Genomic DNA, 27608 nt, shown 5'->3' with positions numbered 1-27608 from the left:
CCAGATGTCTCCTAAATAGCTGTACTTTAGTCAGAGGTTAAATCTGTGTCAAAACAGTCACTGATAAGAATTTGTATTACTCTTTAAAACCTCCCCAGTTTCCTTCAGCTTTTTCCTCTGATAACTTCTCTCATGAAAGTTTTATATTTTGCAGAGGGTTTGACACCAGCATCAGTCCCTGATCTACTGATTAATGTTTTTAATGATTAATAGTTGCAATGACTTTGCATTTCCAAGTGACATGGATCACATCTGTCAGCCAAATAATAGCCCAGTGTATTAATACAGTCAGAAGCATTGAATTCTAGTGGATTGAATTCTAGCCTGAGCTGTAATGTCTGGATCCAAATCCAAATTTTCCCAAAGTCTAGAGGTATTCAGCTCCCAGGCTTTCATTTGGAACCAACTATAAACTCATAGGAACAGAGACTCATGGGACTCTGGGGGGATTCCAGGATCCTGCACTTTGGCAGGAATCCCAGAGGGTAGAAAGAATGGAAAGGTTCAGATATGGGTGTGCTCCTCCTTTTTTAATTGCTCTTCAGTCCTAGCATTGGTTGCCTTAACTGTTGGAGGGTCATACTCTAAATTAGTACTGGATGCTCATTTTGGAGGGACGTTGCAGCGCAGAAGGCTTTAAAAATGCTCAAGAGATCAATTAGATTAAATAGATTTACAGAGATTTTAAAGCCAAAAGAGACCATTATAATCATCTAGTCTGGCCTCCTGCACAACACGGGGCAGCAGCTATCGGGTGATAGATTGGATAAAAAGCGTGCTTACTTTTGTTTTTAAAAGCACTGAAAGCTGCATAGTGCAGTGTGTGAGTATGCAAGGCTGGAGACCTGCATTACAACTTGGAAGTTTGCTGAAGAGTAATTCGTCATGTCCAAATCATTCTGGATCACCAGCACTGACCAGAGATAGGGAATGCAAACACTGGTTGTTTTATTATTACTAGGATTGCTTAAGAATCCCAGTCATGGACCAGGAGTCACTGTGCTAGGTGCTGTACAAACACAGACCAAAAAGACATTCCTTGCCCCAAGAGTTTACTATCTAAGTAATGCAGGGAGAGGAAGGGGGATTTAAGCTTCATTTTTTTCCTTTTTTTGGACACAGGAGAGGGCCAGGGACGTATCATAAGATCACATACGTTCATTACTGACAAAATAATCTTTACAAGGTTTTTAGTGCTGACATCATATATGAAAAGCTACTGCACAAATTTAACCAGGTGATGTTGAAGTTTAGTTTCTTTTCCCCCATTTTGTGGCTGGTAAGTGAAAGCAGATGATGGCCTCAGTCTAAACTTTAGCTGGTGTTGGTCCCATGTCACAGGCTGGCTTCAATAGCAATAAATTTTTGTTAGGGCAAGACAAGCCCAGAGAGCATTGCAGATCAGGACTGAAAAGCACAAGTATATATATGAAGCTTTAAATCCCTGATCAAAGTTAGATAAAGCCAACTGAAAGTGTGTTGCTTGCTGTATACTATCTACTTGTTATTTGGCTAGCATCAAAAACACATGGAGTGGCTGGTTTTGTCCATTAGTTGTATTTAACTATAGTATAGCTGAGTTCCTCTGCTCTCCTCTTAAGAATGAAATAAACACTGTATTTTAAATACCCTTTAAAAATGTGTAGGTAACACTTAAAAGTAGAATAATTGTGACACTACTAAGTAATGAACAAAAATATATGTATATTATGTATATATTATAATAAATTATATTTATAATATGTATATTATATAAAAAGAAAAGACAGATTACTAGGCTTTTCAAGACCTAGGAGGACTAACATAATTCATAATACTAAATGATACTTTGCACTCCTGTACTGGTAATTAGTAGTTCACAGTTGCTGCCTGAGTAAGAAGGAAGCTTTGACATTACCACAGCTTTATGATTAATATATGCTATATATCCTGGCATCAATCAGCTGATGGAACTCAGCTCTGCATAGAAACTGATGCCAGGATATGATCCTTTGTGTCTGACTGAGCCTAAAACATGAGGGCGACTTCAGATAAAATATTTACAAGACGTTACAGTCATGGCTTGTAGAAATCATGCCTCAGTAAGCCAATTACAGGCACTTTCTCTTTGTTTTACTGTATCCGTAGATCATGCTTTCTCATGTAAAAATAAGTACTGAAATTACTGCTTCAAAACTGCTAGCTTTGGAATGTCCTTTTATGTCAGTTTCAGATCCACTATTTATTTAAGCTCCATTTTTCTGGGCGCACTGAGGATCTCGCCTTGAGGCATCGAAAGAGAGTGTTAGCGGATTTGTTTCCAATCTTAGACAATGTTTGTAGTTATAGTTTCCAGCAGAGTGAGCTATCTTGCCCCACAGTCTGGAAAAAGAAGGAACAGAGATATGTGAACTAGAGCTGCTTCTGAGGACAAACGAGGACCAAGTGGCCCCATGCTACCTCAGCCAACCCCAGGGCACGTCAGCTCACCAATGCACTCACAGTCCTTTCTCATGGTGATGCTGGTTTCTGAGTTTGCCATTTTTGGGGCTGGCTAGGGAAGGAGCGTGAATGCTGAAAACCTAAGCCAAATGTACACTATAATGGCAGTTGGCTCCTCTTACACACAGGCTTTATTTCTGAGAGGAGTCAGCTTGTCATGTGTATAGGGTGAGGGCTTTTTCTGCCTTTCTTTTTCTAAAAGTTCATTAGAAGTAGTCAGAAAATGGGGGACATTTTGTGAACCTTGTCTAGATTGTTAAGGCCAGAAAGGAGCATCATCACGTCTTGTAGTCTGACCTCCTGTACATTATGGGCTATGGAATTTCACACAGTTACTTCTGTACTGAGCCCTATCGCTTATGTTATGAAAAGGATTATATAACATAGTCATCTGTGATAGCAGGGGACTGGATTAATTGACCCAGGGGGTCCCTTCCGGTCCTATGTTCTTGTATCTTTGGCTAAAGCCTATTTTCTATAAAAAAAAAATTGTCCTTTTTCATGAAAAATATTTGCATGTTGCCATTGTGGGAATGCTAGCAGTTGTATTACAGGAACATACAATTCCTAAAATGTTTCTCATTGCTGGTAGCAGACTGATGATAATCAAGAAGGTTATAGTATTCTGTCTCCAGTCTGTATTTTTGAAATGGTAGGTGCAGCCACAAGCAGGATCTAATCTGATCCAGGCCAGTTCATTTATTTGGCATAATGGATCCTTTGCCTCATCAGGCTAAAAAGGAAAAAGAGAGAATCTTAAAGGTAAACTGCAAAGGATTTTGACAAAATGAGGCCTGTTCTATCATCCCCTGCCCCTTCATTATGATGTATAGGGAGAGTGTGACATTCATAAGGGATTTTTTTGCTGCTTGTTTTTTAACTTAGAAATATCAGGAATGGTAACTTGTTTTTTTGTGGTTTTGTTTTGTTTTGTTGTTTATTTTGCTTTTTGCTGTTGGTGTTGTTGGGGATCTTAGTGTTGTCGCTCATATCGTAATTGTATTGGCTCTTTAACCAAGATGACTTTTCTCCAATGTGTGAAGCGGTCATTGAAGTGTTTGACTAAAAATCCCTTCATCTGCTCACTTTCACTCTCCTGGTTTTTGTGGTTGTGATCATTTTCTTAATACTTCAGTTACATGACGCCTGCAGCCGAGATAGGACCTGAATGTGAAAAACAAACAGAAAACCAAAAATACCTCAGGTTCTTCATATATTATAACAAAGAGAAAAATCAAGTAAGGCAAACTACTTTTCCCCTTTCCCCTGCCTCCTGTGTAAGTCACCGTCAGGTAGCTAATAAGAGTCCACGCTGGAAAGTGTCAGGAACTCAAACCACTTATTTCCTATGTGGCTGGCGTGGCACATAGATGGTGAGGAGGGGCTGCAAACAGCTAAGTACATAATAAACATGCATTACTATTATTTATATTATGGTAACAGTTAGGTGCCCCAGGACCTCACTATGTAAACACAGAACAAAAGGACAGTCCCTGCCCCAAAGATCTTACAATCTTACAGTGTAACCACCTATTTTCCTTGCATGCTCTTCCTTTTTCTACAAGACATGTGCAATGCAGGTTCCATCTGCCCCACAACCCAGGAGAACCCAGGCTCTAAAAATATCCTGCAAAAATCCACACTTGTAAATGATTTAGTGAGACCCTCTAAAGTCAGAAACATCTGCTGCCAGTTTACAGTGGCCAGTGTAAGTCAATGGAAGTTACTATGGAGTCACACTGAGGGTACCTCTACACTACAGGATAAATTCGAATTAGCTTAAACCGATTTTATAAAACAGATATTATAAAGTCAATTGTGCGCATCCACACCAGGCACATTAATTCGGTGGTGTGCGTCCGTGGTCCGAGGCTAGCATCAATTTCTGGAGCGGTGCACTCTGGGTAGCTACTGTAAAAGAATGAGGCCAATAATGTCGATTTGCATCCACACTAACCCTAAATCGATATAGTAATATCGATTTTAGTGTTACTCCTCTTGTTTTGTAGGATTACAGAAATCTATTTAAAGAGCCCTTTAAATCGATATAAAGAGCAGTGTAGTGTGGACGGGTGCAGCATTAAATCGATTTAAAGCTGTTAAAATCGGTTTAACAGCGTAGTGTGGACCAGGCCTGAGAGAACAGAGATCAGAATCAGGTCCAAAAGCCACTGTGTGGCCCGTCTAAAATGGCAGAGTTGAAAACATACTAAAGCTTATCTTCCAAAAGACCTACAGCTTATTGAAAAGGGCATGATGAGTCTTAAATAGCAGTCAAAAGTCTGCTAATTGTTAATCAGTTAATGCCAATTGAGATGAATTAATGAGAGTTACTTGATAAAAGTTGCCTTAATGTCCTCAACTAGCTAGTCCTGGCTAATGTACTTCAGCAATGCTCCAGGAAATGCCTTGTTTCGTCAAGGAAGCAGATATGCCATTTTCACTCTGTTGAACAAGATTTACTCAAAGTATAAATCTGAGTCAGTTCAGCAGGAGACAGTTCCCTCCATCTTTGGTATAAAGTAATAGTTTTGTCCATGCGGCAAGCGGGGTTCTGGCTGCACTGTAAGAAATTTTGAGTGTAAGAAAATAAATCCACATAGACATCTGCTGTCCTGCATGCTCAAAAATTAAGAAGGGCCGATTGCAGCTCTGCAGCTTTAATAAAACAGCAGCAGCGTTTCCCACTGTTACAAGGCTGCAGAAAGCTCGTCAGTAACAGAGTTGGTTGAAGAAATTTCAGGGGAACAGTTTCTGTCAGGAAATACTGCTTTGCTGGAGTCAAGATGTATCACAGGAGCATGTTGATTTTTGAGTTTTCTAAGAAAAGTTTTCACACTGATTCCAATTGAAATGGAGTATTTCATTGTGAGTTTCTCGTTTGAGTTTACATTTTTAACTTTTTAACAATTGCTAGTGCTTTTAATAGTATATATTATTGATGTGTTGTACTTATATATAGTTTATAATAATTAATATTTTATATTCTAATGTTTGGGCATTTTTAAATGAAACATTTCAATAAGGTCATTTCAGTGTTTTTGAAATGAAATGTTTTGGAATTTCCGTTTCTCTGTAAATTTCAACGTTTAGTCTTGATCTAGGATGAAAGGAAATTTTGAAATGTCAGAATTTCCTGCAGGACAGGAACTGTGTTTTCTGACTAGCTCTTGTAATACAGATCTGAGGGGCTGCTCCTTAGGGCAAGTCTACACTACAAAATTAAGTTGATCTAAGTTATTGTCAACGTACAGCCCCCGCAGTAATTAAATTGCTTTTGTATGTCCACATTACGCTCCTTGTGTCGGTGGTGCGTGCCCTAACCAGGAGCACCTGCACTGATTTGAATATCAGTGTGCAATATTGTGGGACGGCTTCTGAAAGGCAACAACAGTCAATGTAAGCAATGCAGTGTCTATGCGGACACCGCGTCGACCTAACTACATCAGCCTAAGCGCTACGCCTCTTGTAGAGGAGGAGTTATTAAGCTGGTATATCAAGCGAGTTACATTGGTGGGAGCTACATGTTAGTGTAGACGCTTACAGAGTTAGGTCAATATAAGCTGCCTTACGTCGATCTAACTATGCAGTGTAGACCAGGTCTTAGGGATAGTTTTTGCCCTAAGAGATCCCAGGTGGAAGAGAGGGGTGTGGAGGGCTGTGCCAAAGATGCACCACTGGAGAAATTCTGTCTAATTTTAGGACTCCATTATGATCTCTTTTTTTATCTTACCTGTCCTGTGCTTTTTGGGGTTTTCCCATAAGACCCCTAGGATTCAGGAATAAAACACCCGGCTGCTTAAGGGAATATGAGAAGTATTTTAGTAACTGCACCAAAGCCCTGGAATTTCAAATATGTGCTACAGTGATTCCATTTTATTCCTTTTTCTTTGTTATCAAAATATATTCAACAGCAGCTGTTTCTTTTCCTGAAAGGAAGAGCCACTTCGGTGACCAAACTCAGAGAGAGCTCCTTCTGCACTTAATCATATGCTATACAGCACACCAGCACAAAAACATTTTCATTTTAAACATTGAATGAAAATATTATTTTAAAAATTTTCTTAAAAAATGTTCCTCAGAATGTGTGCACGCACAAACACAGATTGTCTACGCTATGGAGACTACCCCAGCAAAAGCTGGGCCACCATAGCCCTGTACCATAGACGCCACCTATATCAATAGCAGGAGTTTTTCCACTGGTGTAGGAACACAACCACCCTGTGTTATAAACAGATAGCTAAGGGTTAATGTCTCTTTCACCTGGAAAGGGGTAACAAACAACACCTGACCAGAGGACCAATCAGGAAACAAGACTTTTTCAAATCTGGGTGGAGGGAAGTTTTGGGTGTGAGTCCTTTGTTCTTGGTCTGTTCTTTTCTCGGCTCTGAGAGTGACCACAGGAATCTCCAGGCTTTCTAATCTTCTGTTTCCAAGTTGTAAGTAGAAGGATAGTAAGACAATAGGTTTATATTGGGTTTTTTTGTATTTACATGTGTGTAGTTGCTGGAGTGTATTCTTTTTGGATAAGGCTGTTTATTCATGTTTCTTTTAAGCAATTGACCCTGTATATTGTCACCTTGATACAGAGATCCTTTTATGTCCTTTTTCATTCTTTTTATATAAAGCTTTCTTTTTAAGACCTGTTTGAGTGTTTTTCATTGGTTAAGGCTAAGAAACAAAGGGAGGGGGAAAATCTCTTTGTGTTAGATTTACTAAGCCTGACTTTGCATACCCTCTGGATGAGGCGGGAGAGAGATTAGATCTCTCGGTACTTGTGTTTCAAGGACTTGAAGCAGGGAGTATCCTAGGGTCCCCAGGGCGGGGAAATCTGGGAGGAGGTAAAGAGGGTGGAATCCCTTTGTTTAGATTCATGGAGCTTGAATCTGTATATCTCTCCAGGAACCCATGGTGGGAACACTTGGAGGGGAGGAGGGGGAAGGGAAACGGTTTATTCCCCTTTGTTGTGAGACTCAAGGAATCTGAATCTGGGGGTCCCCCAGGGAAGGTTTTGGGGAGACCACAGTGAGCTAGGCACTGTATAATTCCTGGCTGGTGGCAGCGATACCGGGTCCAAGCTGGTAACTAAGCTTGGAGGTTTTCATGCTAACACCCATATTTTGGACGCTAAGGTCCAGATTTGGGAAGAAATGTTATGACACCCTGACCTAAGGGTATGTTTACACTACAGACACAGTGTCGGCACCTCACCAGGCAATGTTAGCATTCTTTACTCAGCCTAGCTGCATTTACGCTGAGAGAAAGTTAGCTCTGTTGATGGAAACCCTCTTCGGTCGACATAGCTGTGTCTGCACTGCAAGTTACATTGGCATAGCGATATTTTTTTTCACATCCCTGCAGATGTAGCTATGGTGATATAACTTTCCATTGTAGACCAAGCCACACCCCCTAACAGTACTGTCCATGGCACAAACCAGCACCTCCCTTTGGTAATAAGCTATCTGCCCAGCTTGGCTGAACATTGTCAAGAGCATTATAATGAAACCATGGGAAGTTTGAACGTCAAAGGTTGATCTGTTGAATTTAGGCCATCCCTTATTCTGTAACCACACCAAACATGTTGGGTTGGACCTTCCATTTGACTAGGTTAAAATAGACATACACCACCTTTTCCCCTCCTCCTTTCCTGGGGACGGCCTAGGCTGAGCAGCCCCCCATATGTGTATGAACAGTCACAATGTTGATCTAAGTAAGTCCAAAGGCTCAGGATCATCATAGTGCAGCATGTTCTGGCTCCACTCTCAGGAGCTCCTTCTATATGGAGAGGCAGCAGGTTGGTAATATGGGTCCTTTCCCCTGTGACCCAGGGATCTCCAGCTACTTCTTTAGGGCAGTTTTAAATAGAGCCGTTCTGGAACATTTGCACAAAACCATTTTTCACTGGAAAGGTCCAGGATGGAATTTCTGGCCATACACACAGAAAGAGGGAGCAAGAGACCCCATGAAAGCCAACTGGTGAAGGCACTCACTGGGATGTGGGACACCCAAGCTCAAGCTCCTGCTTCAAAGCAGGCTAAGCAGGGACTTGAGCTGTAGTTCCCCCACATCCCAGCTGAGTGCCCTAACCATCAAGCCACAGAGTCAGAAATGGAACATGTCTTTTCTGACCAGCCCTAGATTTAAGTCCCCTCCGCACCACTGAAGTGGCATATAGGAGGGACAGCCCTGTGTGGAGCCAGATATCTGCTGCATTGTAGATGGTGGGGTGGAGAGGATGGATGTAGGGTTGCTGTTCTCTTTGGTTCCCAGGTGCCCAGGCTATGTGGAAGCCGCACAGACTGGTCTGTACACTGTACAATGGAACCAGCCTTCATCTCATATATGCACTAAGTAGCATGATTTCATTTAACCGGGAGCAAGGGAGGAGACTGTGTTCCCTCTGATATAATGATGTATTTCTCTGGAGAAAATGGTCTTTTAAATAGTCCATTAAGGTTTTTACAGATTTAGTACATGTTTTTTTGTTCCCTTGTTGGCTGCCTGCTCCTGTTCATCTGCCAGCTGCGTAATCTACCACCTCTTATCTCCAGCACATTTTGCTTCACCTCCTGCTCATTTTCATTTTATTGCCTGGCTAATCTCATCGTCTTGCTTTTCTTCTAACTGCTCTTTTTCCTCCCTATCTTCTGGAATTGAAACTCCTTTCCCGTTTGTTTGTGTAACTCAAAATTCCTTCACTTCACTTTCCCTCTGTGACGCGGCTCCAAACTCCTGCTCTTGCTGTGTATTGCAGTTTATTGGGTAAAAAGGTCTCTCATCATCTTTCTTCCCACTTTACCTAGACGCATGGGAGTCTTCTTGTGCTGTCTTCATCCTTCACACTAATGCCCTGATCCTTAGGTCCAGCTGAGCTCAGCTTGGTGTGTGACCCATTGTGGGGGAGGTGGCTGTATGCCTCTGATCTTCAGGGGAATCTACAGCTGCCCATGTAGGAGAGCTTGGTGCCTGCATCAGGGCCAATAAGAGGATTATTATTAGTGGAGATGGCCCCAAAAGCAAAACCCCCAGACTAGAACATCTCCAAGCTCTGGAGAAATTTGGAGCCAGATCTCAGCTTGCAACTTGGATCCAGTTATACTTATGACTTCATTCAGTGTTTCGACACTACCACCAGGATTACTGCTTCTTTCATATTTAAAGAACCAGGAGCACCTGATCAGAATCAAGGCCGCACTGTTCCTAACACTTAATAGGATTCTCTCAGTGCTCAGGACACTGTCACCACCAGCAGAAAAGCATCTGTTCTAGAAGAGGCCTCCAGCTGTGTGACAATAAAGGGTTTCTTCTGCAAATGGTGGCTTTGCAGAGCAGGAACATGCGGCCTGGCATAATGGGGAAAAACAAAGTGCAAAGAGTGGCAGGACTGAACGTAAATCCAAGGGAGGCCTAGTTTGCACTAGGATTTTCCAGACCCATCTTTCCCACTGGGCCTGGATCCATTAAGGATAGCTGCAGTGGTATAGATAAGGCAGAGACAAGGGCAGATGCCATCTAATCCAGTCCAGAGCCTGCCTGAGCCTTGTATATATGACAGCTCAGTGACCGGAATCGGTACCTCTCACAATGTTGTCTCAGGTTCTGATCCAAAGCCCACTGAAGTCAATGGGAGTCTTCATTGACTTCAGTGGGCTTTGATTCAGACCCTTGAGTTATGTTCTGCAGTTTCTGGAAGGACCATTTCCTTGTCTCACTTAGCAGCCCTATTTGTAACGCCACTCAACGGTGATGGATTTATCATATCTTTTGTGCAAAATTTGCTGTAAATAGTCAGCTTACTGACCCTGGATGTCCCCTGTACAGACCTTTCCATTAAGAAGAGACCTGTATCTCTCAAACAAAGAGACTGCCACTCCATCTGTTCTCAGAATTGGCACAGGATACCTTACATCCATCACAGATACCGCCTTTCCAATTTGCTGGGTTGAGAATAAAATGTGTCAAGCAGAACAATTCAGTCAATGTTTTAATGATCCCCAGAAGAGGCCTGATCCTGTTTGCCTTACGCATGTGTGTAACTCCATTTGTATGGGTAAGTTGGGCAGGATTTGTACCTGAGACAGCAGAAATCGATAGAACCAGAATCCTTGTTTAACTGGAGCACCTGTCAGACTACATGCTGCATCAGAGTCATTATTGCTATATTGTTACTTGTGATGCACTAGTGCCCAGAAGACCTCATCAGGGATCAGTGTATCATTGGACACAGAAATGAGTGTTTGTGCCAAAGAGCTTACATCTCAGCATATGACAAGAGACGACAGCTGGAGAAAAGCAAACAAGGCAGGTGAAGGACACGGTCACAGTGAGAATGATTGGGAACAATACAAGAAGTAGCAGACTTCAAACACCAGCTGCTTATCCATTGTGGAGTGTTTTGTAGGTATTAAATATCAGGGGGTAGCTGTGTTAGTTTGTATCCACAAAAATAACGAGGAGTCCAGTGGCACCTTAAAGACTAATAGATTTATTTGGGCATAAGCTTTCGTGGGGAAAAAAAACACTTCTTCAGATGCAAGATGTATCTGATGCAGATCTTCAGATGCATCTGAAGGAGTGGGGGTTTTTACCCACAAAAGCATATGCCTAAATAAATGTCAGTCTTTAAGGTGCCACCGGACTCCTTGTTGTTTTTGTAGGTATTACAGGGATCCTCTCTAACTTTGGGGAACACTAGTGCATCTAGTGCCATGCCAAGACCAGCTCTTTGGGTTCACAATGCAAAACTTGCTTCACTCTGAGTCATGTTGGTCCCACCTCCAGCATTTTGCCAGGAGTTCCAGATTTGAACTTGAAACCAACCCCCAAATTCAAAGCACACGCGCTGAGTTTGACTAGGTTTGATGTCAGAACCGCTGTCTATGTGCTGAAAATGGATTTTCAGAACAGCTGTTTAGAAATTCCTGGCCCTCTTGCACATCCCCACAACTGGGAGTGGGGCGGGGTGTCCCTCTCAGCAAATGCTGCCATTTTACCAAGACTTCCTGTCAGGTTGTCCTGTCTAATAATGTACAGATTAGGGCACGTGGGCACTGATCCCAACCTCACACCCATTTTACAATGGTGCAACTCCACTGACTTTAGATCAGAATTGAGACCAGGGGACGCATCTGCCATTTGAATGCATGACAGAAGCAAGAGACTTTCAATGTTGCTTTAAGGTGAGAACTGAGGATCATTGGTCATGGGGCAGGGATGGGGAAGTTTGCATAATCACTGGAGCAGTCTCCAGAGCTGTCAGTCCTATGTGCTGCACAAACACTAATTCCATCAAGTGGGTTGCATGGAGTTGTGATGCTAACAATACCAGGTGAATGTTGAACTCTGAAGTCCTTACTCAAGGAAAATTCCCTTGGACTTCAGCGAGAAGTTTTTCCTTGAGCCAAAACTGAGAAAAACCTTTGATATTTGACCCAGGATGACTCACAGTTTATTCCGGGAGCATTTAGGTACTTTTCTTGCACTGGTTACCCACCTCCTCCCTAATTCTCAGCTTGCACTGCCAAGCTTGCTGCATTTAGCCTCTCTCTCCTCTCTGCTTTTATCTGCCAATGTGTTTAAGAGTATGAGTGCTGAAAAATATGCAGGCAACTTAAGATAAAAGCCAGCAATGTGCTTTTAAAAATAGACTCTCCAGCACCGCTGCAGGTGCCAAGTAAATGGGTGCTCAGCAGAGGGATTGAGTGGATTTAAAAGACACTGTTTAAACAGAAGGTAAATAAGTGGCAGGAGGAACTGCAGTTCATTTTTTTCCCTTACGTATTGCTCAGATAATGCAACATATCTGTAGGCAAACTCGTTATAAAAATGGATGCGGCTCTTGGCTGTCAGGGGGTGACATTCAGGCTCCAGCTCTAACAGACCCTCCCCTAAAGCATCGGTGGGAGCAAAGCAAGTGCATGATAAAGAAATACACATGGAGACATGAAGTGTTCAAAACCTGCAATAACACTAGCCCTCAGCCCTCGCACTTCCTTAAGCGCCTGCCCTTTGCCGTGAGCAATGTATGCCTTTGCATTACCCCGAGCTGTGCGGCACAGGAGAAGCAGCACAGAAATCTAAGGGCTCTGGCAAACATATCACAGAAACATCCCTTCTTGCTGGGATGGAGCCACAAAAACGGCAACCTTCCAACGGCAGCTCATTGGCAATTTAGTTTTGAAGTGTATGGTCCAGTGTCTAATTTTACCGAAGTAGAATTTGTGAGTGACATTAGGTTGATGTAACAAATCAATTGCCCTGAGAGCTTCCTTGGAGTTTTACTGGTGTTTTCTATTAGCTAAATAGACTGCAGAGGACTAGAGGATATGTAGCCCTGAGCAGGGATGTAAATAGGGCTGGGGGAAGGTAGAAAGAGCCTTTCCCACTCCACCCATTGTGCACTCATATAACCCCTGGTGAGTGAGCACTCGTATAACCCCCTGGTGAGTGAGCACTCCTATAACCCCTGGTGAGTGAGCACTGCTATCCTCTGTATTGGTATGTGGGCCTGTAACTCACTCACCAGTGGGGTACAGGACTCACAGATTCTCCTTGAATGCCCCACGGTAGTGTTAGTGGTAGCTCCAGCTTTCCCAGAAGAGGAGCTGAGGAGGCATGGGGACTTGAACATTTGACACCTCTTCAACTGATGTTCTCAGAAAGGCTGTGTTTGAATCAGAAATGTGTTGCTCAAAGCCACTGAAAAGTCTCCATTTCTTGGCCAAATTGATGTGTAAAACCACTGTCAAGCCAAGAAATGAGAGAGAAAAGTAAAGTAACCTGTGTTCCTAATACAGTGAGTGCTACCAACACAGGATCCAATCTGGCAGCATCACAGCAGTCCATTCAACGAAGCATTGGCCCCCTAGTCAGGAAAGTACTTAAGCACATGCTTAACTTTAAGCCTGTGCTTAAATCCCAGTGAAGTTAGTAGGTCTTAAGCCTGCACTTACATGCTTTCTGCAAAAGGGGCCTTTGTTGTTGCAACTCATTATAGTCTTGTTATCAGCAGTGCGTTCCATTCCCTGCACTGGCTTTTCCCTGCACTTCCTTAGCTTTCCCTTGCTTTTTCCATGCACATATCCAGCATCTCCCCTATCCCAGGGGGCACTGATTTGTCTTGTCTAGGGGTTTCTTGGCATCTCTGAAAAAGCTGTTTCAAAGGAAATGGTTGTCCCTCTCCGCAAAACCTTCTCTATGTTGATTAAGGACATCTGGCCAATGAGTTTAGCTGAAATGGCATAACCAGGCACTGTGTATTCTGAAGAAGGAAGTTTAATGTCTCTCTAATTTGATGTCTATAAAAACAATCGTGCCCATTGGGATAAAATATAACAAGGTCTCTTAAAACACATTTATGGGTATCCTGTATACACAGAATCAATTTTTTTTTATCTCCAGTGTTTGTTTTTTAATATCCTGCGTTGGTAATATTTTCCAGACTCTACTGTCTCCAAATTATTCCTATAAAATTTGCCATGGAATATTTCTTGTGCCAAATACCATGAAGAAGCATGGGGCAGTATCAGTGTTAAGGACTTGAGTGTCATGTTGTTCTAGTTAAACACAGCAGAGGGCATTGTTATTATTGTACAGGTTTATCCAAAGACTTTTACTGTATATATTGAAGGCAAAAATGTATGTTGATGTAATCTTAAGGTTACAACTTTAGACATTCAATAAAAGCATGCCCCAAGTTCTCTTCAAGGTTTGTTCGACATTCCCCTTTCAAGCCAAAACCTGAAACCAAGGGATTTTTTTTATAGTGTTAGGGCTCAACCCAATAGCCTTCAACAGTTGTAGGGATTATTGGACATCAATAGCAATGAGACTTTGGGAGAGTGCCCCTAAAGTTCATTATGACCAAAGTATTTGCTTCCCTGTAAGTATGTGAGTCAATGGGACTACTCACATGCGTAAAGTTCCACGTGTGCTTATGTGTTTTGCTGGATCAGGGCCTGCGCGATGGATTGCTGGTGAGATTTGGAGAGTGGTTCCCTCTCTTGTTGGTGCAGTTTGGGCGTCAGCCCCATACATTGAGATGCAGATACATACACTGCATCATCTGGTCTTTCTAAACTGCCTCAGAAAAACATAAAGGGATGTTAATTGTAAGCCTCAAGCTGGCTCTGTGGCTTTGAATTGTCCTTCCATAATGGATAAGAGCCAGATTTTCAGCATGTTCTCACCGGGAGCTGCTGGATGCTGAGCACGTTTGAAAATCTGCCAGTTTCTCTTCGGTGCCTAAATGAGCAATTTTGAAAATCTGTCCCTAAAGACAGGGCCGGCGCAACCCCTTAGGCGACCTTTTACTGCCTTGGTCGTTGGCAGTATTTTGGGGGCAGGATCTTCCGCAGCCTCTGTCGGGGGTGGTATTTTGGGGTCGGGACCTTCCACCACCTAGGGCACCAAAAAAGCTGGCAGTGCTCCTGCCTAAAGATGCATTTTTGTAACTAGGGCCTTGTCTATGCTATTTTTTCCACCATTGCTTCCCCAAGTGCAGTCACAGGGATAGTAACAACAGCAGGAGCCCCAGTCCAGTCAAGGCACCAGCAATGTTTTAACCACTACGTCATCTAGAGCAACTCCGAACAAGGTTGATGACACACCTGTGTCTCGTCTGCCATAAGGTTCCCGTCATTGCTCACGCCAGTAGAGCTGCAACTGTGGTGGCAATAGCAGGCAGGGTTTTTAAAAACAAAAGTTGAGTGCAGACACCGCCTCATTAAGCAAAGAGTTTAGAATCCAGCCCAGCATTTCATTCCATGTGTCAGGATTTCTCCACAGCTCTTCGCAATGCTTTCGAGTCTCTGTTCTGTGATAAAGGGCTTCAATTTATTGTAGGATGAGTGACCATTTTTAGCAATCTGAGGAGAGAGGGGAGGGTGAAGCATCAGCCTTTATGTAAAGGTTTTCCAACAGTTACTCCAGGGAAGGCTTCTGTTTGGATCCTGTAGGGCTGACATCCTGTCCCAGAAGACTTGGCAGCAAGGAGATGAGCCACATGTCAGCAAACCTGGGAATCTGGATGCTCTGAACAAAAGGATGGGAAGGAGTCTGAACACAGAGACTGGAGTGATGCTGGAAGGCTGGCAAGTGTCAGTGAGAAAGAGATTAGCAGAGCTCTTTGGAATGTGGAACCTCTTTACATTAGCCACTCCAAATAGAACTGCAGCCCCACTGACTTTTGCTCAGCCAGTAAAGCACTCTCACACTCCTGTTTGTGGGATTGACTGGGAGAATGGGAAAAGCAACATGTGAAATAATCCCAAGGCTTGTGTTGTATTCTTGCTGCACTTGTGTCCTCCACGTGTTGAAATGCATGTGTCTGTTCAATATTGCCTGCAGTGTAGTTGTAGCCGTGTTGGTCCCAGGATATTAGAGAGATCAGGCAGGTGAAGTAATATCTTTTATTGGACCAACTCTTGTTGGTGAGAGAGAGAGAGAGATGCTTTCCAGCCACAGAGCCGGAAGAAGAGCCCCCTGTGGCTCTGTGAGTATTTCACATTTTGCTTTTCACATTCTCCCAGGTCGGAATCAGAGCTCTGTAGCTCTCTCTCAAACAGAAGCGAGTCCAAAAAAAGATATTACCTCACCCACTTTGTCTTGCTGCACAGTATTGACATTTTCCTTTGCCCCATAAAAATTCAGCATCCTGACTGTTAACACAGCTAACGAGGACCCAAGGAATTGCCAAATCTTACATGAACATCTTTGTCAAAACTCAGGCTGCAACTCTGTGTAATCCAGCCATTTGTTTACATTAGGCCAAAGCAAAAAGGGCCTTATTTGGTCATGTCCTGACTATTGCTAACTTTGCATTCAGATCCTGTGTCACTGTGGTTTTTGTGTGTTTGTGTTATTGCTGCTTCGGTTTGGGTCTCTTTGGGAATGTATCCATTAGGGCTCAGCATGTGCCTGTGGTCAGGTTCCGTTGGATCATTGCTTTTTTTTTTTTTTTTAAATGTATGCCCCATCCACTGCAGCATGGAATCAATAAAAAGACAACCATGCAATATGCCTGGCTCCCATGCACACTTATGCTGAGCTAAGGTGGAGAAATGATGCATTCTCTGTTCTGCAAGCACTCCTCTGGGCCTGGGAAATCCCTAGCTTTTGGCTATATATGGCATGCAGTACCTCACGGAGTATTGTTTAAAGAGAGTATGTGGCAGTGGGCATCAAGTAGGATTCTTGTAAAAACCTGGCACAAGAAGTTGTTTGACAGAGTCTGACAAACCAAAGGCTTTACAAGAAAGAAAGAGAGAGGGGGAAAGAAGAGAGTGATTGAAACCACAGCATATGCAGTGCCAAGTGCACACTCTGTTTGTTTGGAACATAGGAGAAAGGACACTTAGCACTACGTCATACAGTAGGCATGTGGGAATGAGGGTATCAGCCATTGGTGGCCCTGAATTCAAAGCTTTGCCAGTCAGCAGTCACTCAGGAGGAAGTGAGAGCTTCAGCAGAGATTGATATTGCTCAAATCAGCAGATTAGGATCCACTGAACTACAACATGGGACTGTAGACAGTCTCTGTTGGAAAAAAAAAATGAGAGGACTCCCATAGATAGCTGCTGTTCTGATATTGTTGTGCACTGGTAAACAGCTGCCGTGTTTCACCCAAGAGGTAGCTGCATTCCAATACTGGATCTCTGTGTATAGTTTTCAAGCCATTGGTCACTTTGCAAAGCATGTAACTATTATTATGCCTATTTACTATTTCAAGTGCAGTACCATCCAAAGGCCCAAATCAGGAACAGGGATGCCCACTGTGCATGTGTAACCCGCTGGGCAGAGGTCACTGTGTCCCTTTCTGTGCCTGAGCCATAAAGTATGGGACTCTGTTCCAGGCCTCCACCTGGGAGCATGACTCTGCAGCTCAAGCATAGCAATACAGGCTTCCAGCTCTGACGGAGCTGGGATATACATGGAGGCTTATCTAGGATTCCAATTGCTGCTGTGGGCCTCAGAGGCTTGAGATGAGCTTCCCCTGGCCAGAGTAAATGGGTAATTCACTGGTCAGTCCATGTAATGCATCCCCCTCTGTGCCCAAACCGCAATGAGCACATGAGTCTGGTTTAGCCTCCATCGACTGAGCCTGGCTGGTTAGCTGAAGCTATAGAGATTTATGCTCTCAGCTGCAGAGGTCCACAACTCAGTTTCAGGTGTGTGAGCCAAGATAGCCGCCATCACACGAGGCACTGTCCACATACAGTCACATGGTCCTTCTCTTGAAGACTTTACACCTAGATTGTTTTGGTTGAAAGGTACTACACCAATGTAGGATCGTTATCAAGAATGTGTTAGGATGTTTTCATAAAGTGCATCCCACCCAAAGACAAGATTTATTTTAAAATAGAATTGCAACAAAGGGGAGCTCCAGTCCCTTCTAACCCCATGGTTCTATGACACTGTGGCTTGCTTGTTTGCAGCATTTGTTTGTTTGTTTGTTTTCTGGGGGTTTGTTTGGTTTGAGGTTTTGAGGTACATCACTGTATTTGTCTTCAGTTCAATAGGTATTTATTATAGCTTTATGAGGTCATGCTACCTATTTTAAGTACCATAAAACTGATATTTAATTTAAGTGAGTTTGTTTAATTTAAAATTGTCTAATATGTTCTATATTTAGCTGAACCTGCTATGTTTAATGGGGGCAGGGTGTAGAAAAATGTTTCCAGTTAATCCCATCTCTTGTTCAAAGGGTCCAATACAACAGAGAGCTTTCCCCAAGCAAATGACGGCTCCAGCCAGTGTTTGTTGTGTGCTGGAACGATTTAAAAGGTTTTGAAATGACCGTACTATTGTAAAATATGTCTTGCCTTTGCCTCACAAACTTCTAATATAACCCTTCTTACTCCAAAGGTTGCAGTGCATTGGCTGACAGAGTTGTTTTGACTTTGCTCTGCAGCTTGAACAGTGATGTAACAGGTCCTGACACTGCATTAGTCATGATGCTGGAAACAAGGCACTGGCCAAGATGGGATGTGGGAAGAAAGAACCACAGGTTCTTCATCTGTCACTTCACTTCACTATTAAACTCCATGCAACAACCAGTGCCTAAGCACAACTGGAGTTTCCACCTCCTCTCCCCAGCACAAAGGTCTCCCATGAAGGACACAACACGCTTCCCCAGGGTGATATATAGGCTGGTTTGGTGTCCAGACCCTGCTATGTAGAATACTAATGGAGTAAACCCATGACTCGTGCATACTAGCACATCACTTCCGTGGTTCCTGAAACTGTATTGGTCAGATAGATATAAAGGGTCAAATTCTGCTCTGTGACAACCGTGTCAATCAAAAATAATCCCATTAACTTCCCTGGAGTTACTCCAGATTTACACTGGTGTTACTGTAATTCTTTTCCTGAAAGCTGCCAACAGCTTCTCGTCATCCCTGGGAGGGGAGAAAGTGGGGAGAAATATTGCTACAAAATCAGCCTCTGAAGGGCTTCAGAATACCAGGCTCCTTCCCTCTAAATGAGAGACAACCCCATAATACATTTTAATTCCTTGCACAGTAAAATAAACTCCTACAAAGCAATGGAATCGTAGGGCTTCTGTTTTGCTTTTTCTCTATGAGATCATTTGCTGAACTCAGGCATGCATAGAGAGCAGGGAGTTAGCCAGAGTCTTGGAGCCTACCAAGTATGGGTGTTGTTTTCCCCTTCATGGGCTTTTTTGAATTGTAAAAAGAACAGCAGCCCAAACCTATTAATGCAAATATTTAACATCTCCCATCCAGTAACAAATGACTGGGAGAACCAACTGCCTGCCCACCCACCTGGTCACCATTAACAAAGCAGGCCAGGGCAGAAAATAAATAGCAACAACTCCATAGGCTTTGTAGTCAGTTTCACTAAGAAACAAATGCTGAGTCGAGAGAGCAAACAACACCTGCTCAGAAGGAACTAAAAGCAAAGCGGCTGCCTAAACAAAGAGAGCGAAGCATGGCGGGCAGAGATTGTTTGTGCAGCCATTAATCTGTGGGGCAGGTCACCTGGGAGAGGCAGGAGGGAGCTGGCACTCATGTTTTTAGAGCACAGTGTGAATGTTGTGCTCCTGAAAGGGGCCAGGCTGAGACCCCCAGAGTCTAGTAGGGGTGCAGCAGAGATGCGCTTGTGATTAAGGCACTGGAGTGGGACCTGGGAGATGTGGGTTCACATACCGTCTCTGTGTGATCTTGGCCAAGGTGTCTGATCTCTCCATGCCCCGTTCATAAACTAGAGATAACAGTCCTTCCTTCCACTGCCTTGTCTATTTAGATCATAAGTTCTTTGGAGCAGGGGCTGGCTCTCACTTTGTGCTATGCCTAGAAGAGTGGAGCCTTGGTCTGGGCTGGGGCCTCTCGATTATACAGAGTACAAATCCTATAATAGCAGTACGGGCAGCAGCAGGCCAAGCTTCCTTCACTTTGCCCTGTCAAAGGGCCTCAGTCCTTGAGAGTGAGCTTATCATGCACCATTTACAGGGTACCTTCTACAGTGTGGGAGGTATTTCATTCAGTCCCACCTTTATTCTCTGTAGATCACTGAGGAACAAAAAAACCCTGTAAACTTATGGAAGAGGTGAATTCCTTCCATTGTAATCAGTGGCCCCTCCAGCCTGGCGCAGCAGAGAACTGCACCACATGTAGGAAAACAAACCTACTGCCCTGTATCCTAATGCTGCTGCCTTTCACAGAACCTGGGGGTCAGATTCTCGGAGAATGTACACTGAGACAGAAGGGCACAAGCATTCCCTGCAGAGAGAGAAAGAGAGAGCGAGCACAGAAAAGCAGTGGATCATGCAGGCTCTGTGGGAGTGGGTGGCTTAGTGATCCCCTCCCATCATTGACATCTGCATTCCCCCTTGAGAAGTTGCTGCATGGTGATATGAGGCTGATTCCCCTACAAGCGGCTGAACAATACACTTCCCACAGTATCCTCAGCCCCAGCAGGCTTGGGGAGCTGGAGAGCAGGTCTGAGAACCATGTGATTCATGCGGTGTTGCAAACCGCTAAACCACAAGGCCATTAGACTGGCTCCAGAGAAGGTTCAAGTATGACTAGTTTTAGGGACATTGCAGACGATCCGGAGGACCTCACAGCTGTGGGTGCCAATGAGGAAACAAGCGTCATGCTCTTTGAACTAGAAAGTAAGGGAAATGGTAACATATTTTAGCTGTTTCAGCTAGACACATATGTGCATGCCAATGCACCCGTGGCCTGAGTTATCTGCTTTGGGTAGGTTAAGGGTTTTTTTACTGACTCTTCAGAAAACAAAAGTCAGATTCACCAGGTGAAAATTATCCCACACCTTAAAGACAGCCACTTTTCTGTGAAATTGAAGATCTGGAGTCAGACAGACTCACCGGAGAATTTCACTTAATAAAAAAGGTAAGTTTCTAGTAGAGAAAAGCTTGACAATGTGACTGTTAAAGCTCAAAAAACAGAAGGCAAATAAACAGCACCCAACACAGGAGCAGGGGAACTAGGGAGCTGGGGGGTGCGGGAGCAGCCACTGGCTTGAGGTAATAATAGACGCTGAATGCATAGCTTCCATCCTATACAGCATTCACAGTTTTGTTCCTTGGCCTGCAGCACTCCCACTATACAAATCATTCCAGCACCCTGGCCCAAGGTTTATTATATTTAAAATCTTGTGCTTTTAAAGTCAACCTCATGATTTTGAGGGGATCCAGCATTATCTTTCAGTGCTTGAAGTGGGCAATGCTGATAAATACAGTCAGGATAGTCCTGGTAACTTTGGGTTGGTACTATAGGGAACACAATTGGAATTTTATTTGTACTACTGCCAGGGAAGAATAAAGGAGCAAACCCCAGTAACTAATTACCAATATACCCTAGTCTTTCATCTCTTTCTTTGAGTAGGAACTCTTTCTACTACCTCTCTGTTTCTGTGACTCTCTTGTAAATTCTTTACACTGTCAGAAACCTTGCTTCAGTGAGTGACTATCATATCATTATTGCAAAGCAAGGAGTAACTTGGCACCTCTTCAAAGGAAGCTTTTATCAACTGCTTAGTGTTATGTGACAAACTGGGGAAGTAAGCCATTACTCTGATCCTTCCAGATCCTCCCAGCTCTACCTTGAGTCAACTTGTAAGAGAGAATTCTTGCCAATATGATCAAAATGTGCCAGTGTGCACCTTGTTTACAGTTGTACTATCTGTTATGTGTTTTCCTGTATGTGATGGTAACAATGCACTCCCAATGTATGCCAGTAACGAAGTCCCATCTCAGATGGTGAGTGGCATATATCTGCCTTCTTAACCACTGACAATGTGAAAGGTGAACTCTAGCCTGTAAGGATAATCTCATTGGAGACACTGATGTGCTTAAAGTTAAACATGTACCTATAAGACCTGCTCCTTAGTCAATAAAAATACTCTTACTGACTTCAGTGGGCTTTGGATCAGGCCATTAAATTATACACCCGTCAGGGCAGGGACCATATTCTAGCTATGTGTATATCAGTATGGTGGCAGTGGGATGCCAATCTCAGTTAGGGGCCTCTATCCATTGCTAGAGTACAACTAATAAATAGTTTTCAAGAGAGAATCAGGAAAGTGAAAATTAGAACCAGGTGAAATCTGAGTTCTGTTTTTTGCCTTTGCAGTTCAGCTGATCTTTCCCCATCCCTCATATTCCCAATATGAACAAAATTCATCTTTTTGTATCTAGAAGTTGTGAAAATGTGAGTTTTCACATATTCATAGTGATGATGATTTTTAGCTGAAATATAGGTGCCCTTCCCTTCATTTTACTTGGGATTAAGTGCATTTTTTGTTCCAAAACAGACCTAGTTTCACAGGGAATAATATCCATTTTCGCTAAAATAGAGCAATACACATACATATGTTGGTGACATTTCCTGTGAAAATGGGCCTGGTTTTAAGTTGATTGGGAAATGGGAAATCTTTGAATTTCAAGTATAGTAGCTTTGCAATTTGTTGTTCATATTTTGCACAGCTCCAGCAAAATCTGTAGAAGGCAGAGTTTCTTTTCCCAACCATTTCCTGCCTCCTCCAGTACATTCTTCCTATAGGTTGTCAGCCCTGTAATTCCCTGCCCATTGCACCGTGTATCCCCAGCTCCACATGCCTTTTCATCTTCTTTTTGCTGTTCCATTTTTTTCCTGCTTTTTATTTGCACACGAGATGCTAAAAGAATCTAATTCAGTCATGGAGAAAATCAAAATTATGGTGTCATCTGAGCTGACTCATTCTTGGTGCATGATTTGTCTGTTACCTCTGAAGTCATTCCCAGTGCTGAAGGTAACTTAGGCCACAGACAAGCAGCTTGACTCTGAGCCATGACACCAAATGAGATCCAGCATTGCAGATGATTATACGCAATCATTTGTCTATATGAGCATTTACCCATGGTGGCCAAACTTACTGGCCCTCTGAGCTGTATATTACAATCTTTAGCAGTTCAAACAGAAGTTCAAGAGCCGAGGCGCATCTGCTGTGACTTGGGGCTTCAGTCCTGCAGTGGAATGGTGGGACTAGGGGCTTCTGCCCTGTGGGGCGGGGGTCTCAGAGCATCAGCCCCACAGGTCATGCTTGCCGAGGCTCAGGGCTTCAGTTCTGCTCCTGCCCTGACCCCCACCAAGTGCCTTCTGTGGGGCTGAAGCCCTGAGACGCCCCACCCCTGCTGGGCAGAAACCCCAAGTTCCACCACCCTGCCACAGGGCAGAAGCCCCAAGTCCCCCCAAAAGTCTGGTAGGTAGAGAATGAGAGGGGCACGGTGGGCTCCGAGAGCCACACTTTAACTCATGAGATGCAGTTTGGCCACCCCTGGCCTATACTCATAAACAGCACGAGGCTGATATGTACAGTCACTGTGATACACAGGAAATAGAGCTGTAAGAATATACATAGAAATAGGTTTTTCCAAGCCAGATCTTGGATACCATTTGAGGCAGATCCAGGTTAAATTCTTGTTTTGCTTTGCTCACCTTTTGTGTTGATGAAGCTCTTTGACTAAAGCCAGGCCTAATCTAGATGGAAGCTTTCTGAGAGAAGAACTGGCTGGAGGTTTGTACATGGTTTCTGGTGGCTTTGGTTGTGGGCCAGATGAAAGCAGAGACACTAGAAAAGATGCATTGTATGAAGAGGTTCCTTTTGAGGGATAACTCTACCAGCAATATCCCACTTGACTGAGCCATGTAGGCTTCTGAAGGCTCTTGCATAAGCTGTTCCCTAACTTGTTCATCATGGAAGCCAGAGCCATACATGCTGTGCTGCAACATCCATCTGTCTTGGTGCCTTAGCTTGATTGTTCGGGCTGTGTTGGACAACAATTTTTAATCTCTCTTTTCACACTGCTCCACAGAGCAGGAGGCGGAACATATGGTCTGTGCTCCCCTCCCCTGCCAGGACTGGCAAACTGCTCTGTCCTCGCAGCTGGTCAGGGTTACTCTCCTGTGCATCCATGTCAGAGAGGTATGTGGGGATGATAGCTATATTATGGTACAAAGGGGAAGGCCACATGGTGCCAGTCCCTCACATGGGAATGCAGAGGGGAGGGGACAAAAACCCTCGCACCCCGCAGAAGAGCCACAGAGAGTTATAATCTGACAGCTCCCAAACTCTTCTGAGCAGTGCTCCAGCGAGTGTGGCAAGGAGTCTCCCCCAGACACCAGGCTCTCTCAAGCACAACCTCTCCCTGAGTTCCCCTAGGGCAGGGCAGCTCCACACCAAGCCCTACGGGGTGTGGCTAACTGGCACAATCTAGCTTATAATAAGCTATAAACTCTTCTGGGCAGAGACTGTGAGGAGCAGCCCATCTCTTCCCAGCACAGTGTGCAGGGTGCGGTGGGCACATCTTTGGTCCACCGGCACAGCTCAGCTGCAATTGATGATTGAGCCCCGGGTCTGAACAATGCTTGATGGAAGCAATAAGGTCCCTTTGTACCTTTTGCAGCTACTCATCATCATAACATTCTTTCCGGGGACACTCAATGTCTTTCTGTTCCATTAACTCTCCACCGCATTGTCTGTTGATTGTCCTACAATGCTCCTTTCTCTGGGCCTGATCCTGCCCCTACTGAAATCAACAGGAGGCGTGCCACTGACTTCAGTGGGAACAGGACTCCATTCTCTCTCCTTCTTTCCTTCCACTCTACTTCCCCCCATCTCTTACAAGAGCCACCACTCTAATGCTGGACACCATCTGCTGAGTTTCAGTTTTCCTCATCTCACCAGCTGTCACTCCTCTTGATCCTGGGCGTAATGCACTTACATTTTACATCAAAGGCCCCCAAAATATTAGCATTTGTAGACTAGCCGGGCTGTAGAAAAGAATCCAAACAGTTGGCACTTAGTAAGCAACGAGCATTAATAAAAGCATTTGAGTGAGTTTAGTGCCTCATTAAAGTAATACTAATGAACTGCCTGTCTTCCAGCAGCATGAACTTTTAATTTTGTGTAAGGGTTAATCTTGCCAATGAGGCAATATTAAGTTTTCTGGGCAATTTCATTGTGTGTAGGGCCAGTTCTGCAGTGGAGTTACTCTGGAATACACTGGTGTTACTGAGAGTAAAATGTAGCTTACAGCTTGCAATACCATAATACAAATGGTTCAGAAAATATCTCCAGCCTTATGTCATTATAACGGCAATGCGTTCAACGCACTGTTTTCTCTCACAACAAAGTAAAAGTGGCATCTTGAATAGTGGCTATTGTTAACTTCAGAACAGTCAGTCCTGATTTACACAGATTTAAATGAGAGCAAGATCAGATCCAACTTTTTTAGATCCACTACCAGTGTATTTATGATGGGTTGAACCCCGACTCTGGACCCAAGTGTCCTTAAATCTGGAGTGTTCAGACTCCAGCTCTTAATCCAGTTATCTCCAGCTAGCACATGACCCCTGCCAGAGACAGCAAGCATCAACTAGTGCAGCATCTAGGATGTTCTAATTTGGGCCAGGGCTACCATAGATCTGACCCCAGGATCAGCAAGCTTCTACCAGCTCCATTCATTGCAGTTCCCTTTTCAGCTGTGCTAGAAGCAGGTGCAGCCAGGAATCTGGGCCTGTAGTTTAATTGTAAAGATAGGCTGAAATAAAAGAAAATAAATCTCATGTTTCGCTGCTTAGGCTCATCACCTATAAGTTCAGGAAGGAAGAATTCTGATGTTCCTTTTGTGCTTGATCCAAAGTCCATTTCAATCAATGGACTCTCATTAATGTCAGCCGTCTGAGCATCATGTGGCATGGATAGTATTTAAGCGTTGTCCAGGTGCATGTTGGGTTGGTTTAGGTGCTATTTATTTATAGGTGTTTGCCTTCCTTTCAAATATAAGGCTGAGGCAATGCTGGAGGCAGGAGACCTGATCCCAGGGACCTCTGCTTTAATTTTGTACGTCAGTTGACCAGGAAATTTATTATCAGCTAGGCCCAATCCTGCAGGGTGCAGAGGACTCTCAATGTGAGAGTACACAGCAGGACTGGGTCCCACAATACAGATTAATCTGCAGCTACACAACAGGTAGATGTAACCGTTTAAACGGTCATCAGTTAAATTGCTCAATTTCTATTAAAAAAAATGTCTTGACTCTGTTCCTGGGCAAATATGCAGAGTGGTTCCTCATTGTCACCAGTATTACCTTTGTTTATCGAATGTAAATGTCAAACGCATAACGGACAAGGTGCACAAAGAGAAAAATCTCTTTAGAGCGATGACTTATGGTTGGGCAAGCAGGCTGGGGCATGTCCATGAAGAGTGGGCTAGTGCTCTGTGTGTATCTGTTAATTCAGGGAAAATAAATGTGCCTGTTTGTTTAGAAAGAGCCAAAGTGTACTTAAAAACAAATAAATAAAAAGAACCAAACTTGATTGCAATATTCAGGAATGACATATTCTTGGCATGGAAACACAAAGCAACTGCCTCCCAGGTTTGGGCTCTAACCTGCTTCACTCCCATGTCATTTTACACCGGGGTACCTCTATTGACGCTGATGGAGCTACCCTGATTCACACCTGTGTAAGGTCCCGATATTGCAAACCTTTATGCACATGCTTTGTTTTACTACGAGAAGTCCCATTGTTGTCAGTAGCAAAGCAAGGCATGTGTGTTTGCAGGGCTAAATGAGAGGCAAATGGGGCCCCTAGTGCTCACAATGAAGGAAACATTTCACAAGGTGGAGATGGTTCCTCAATGGAGCTGGAAAAAATTTTTCAAAGGAAATATTTTTAATCAAAAAAGATCTTTATTTAAAATCAGCATTTGTGCATTTTTTCAACAAAACTGGAAAATGAAAACATTTAGGGTTTTTTTTTTTTTGAAAAATATTTATCATTTTTTCCTCTCCACCCATTCTCTCCTCCCTTCCACCTCTTTTTCAGTGGCAAAATGGAAAAAGGCATCAAAAAGGAAACTGAAACACCAAAAACTGTGTGTGGGGGGAGGGAGGTTTGCAACTGAAAATTATCTATACACAATTTCTAGACAAAATTTGAATATATAAAAATCTGATACTTTTAAAAATGTGTGGAATAAAATTGACTTAAAAAGTTTTCATGGACAACATTTTCCATTCTTGACCAGTTCTGTTTCTCATTCACTTCACTAAAATGGCTGGATGCAGACATCAGAACACAGGGACGTTACCTGGTTCAGCCGGGGGTAAGAGACTTGACTCTGAACCCAGCTGCCCAGACTTTGAATGAAACTTCAGCTGTGAAAGGTTCCTATGAAGCCCATACAGGCCCTGCACAGCTCTTGTTGTCTTTCAGCATGATTTACAGAAGGTAAAAATTTTAGCATGGCATAAACTGGATAAGGCTCCGAACTGAAACCCCAAACCCAACATTATCACCCCTCCCAAACTTCTGGTTCAAAGCCTGAATAGGAATTTTGCAACTGGCCCTCACCTCTGTCCCAGGGCAGAACAAAATGCCCCAGGACTTTGCGGAGGCTTCTGGTACAGCTCTGGATCTGAATTGTGCAGCTCAGTCTAACTCAAGGACAAATGAGCCTGTGTAATGAGAGCAAGTAATCTTCCCCAGGCTGTGGTCTTATGGTGACCTCAGATTCTGCCATTACAAAAAACAAAACAAAACAAAACAAAAAACACCAAGAAAAACCCCAGCAGCTTGCCTGAGTGTAGTTCCGTT

At 43.5% G+C, this 27608-nt stretch overlaps 1 long non-coding RNA gene across 1 annotated transcript in view; it reads right to left on the bottom strand.

Moving 5' to 3' along the window:
• Positions 1-1684: 1684 nt before the first annotated feature.
• LOC127031457 (uncharacterized) overlaps positions 1685-27608 on the bottom strand; it is a 44628-nt gene continuing 18704 nt past the window's right edge. The window contains exon 3 of the long non-coding RNA XR_007768554.1: positions 1685-3645. This is a non-coding gene — a long non-coding RNA (uncharacterized LOC127031457). The remainder of the gene's footprint in view (positions 3646-27608) is intronic.

This window comes from Gopherus flavomarginatus, chromosome 11 (genome assembly GCF_025201925.1).
Source record: "Gopherus flavomarginatus isolate rGopFla2 chromosome 11, rGopFla2.mat.asm, whole genome shotgun sequence".
Lineage (NCBI taxonomy): Eukaryota > Metazoa > Chordata > Testudines > Testudinidae > Gopherus > Gopherus flavomarginatus.
This window is presented reverse-complemented; position numbering and strand designations above follow the sequence as displayed.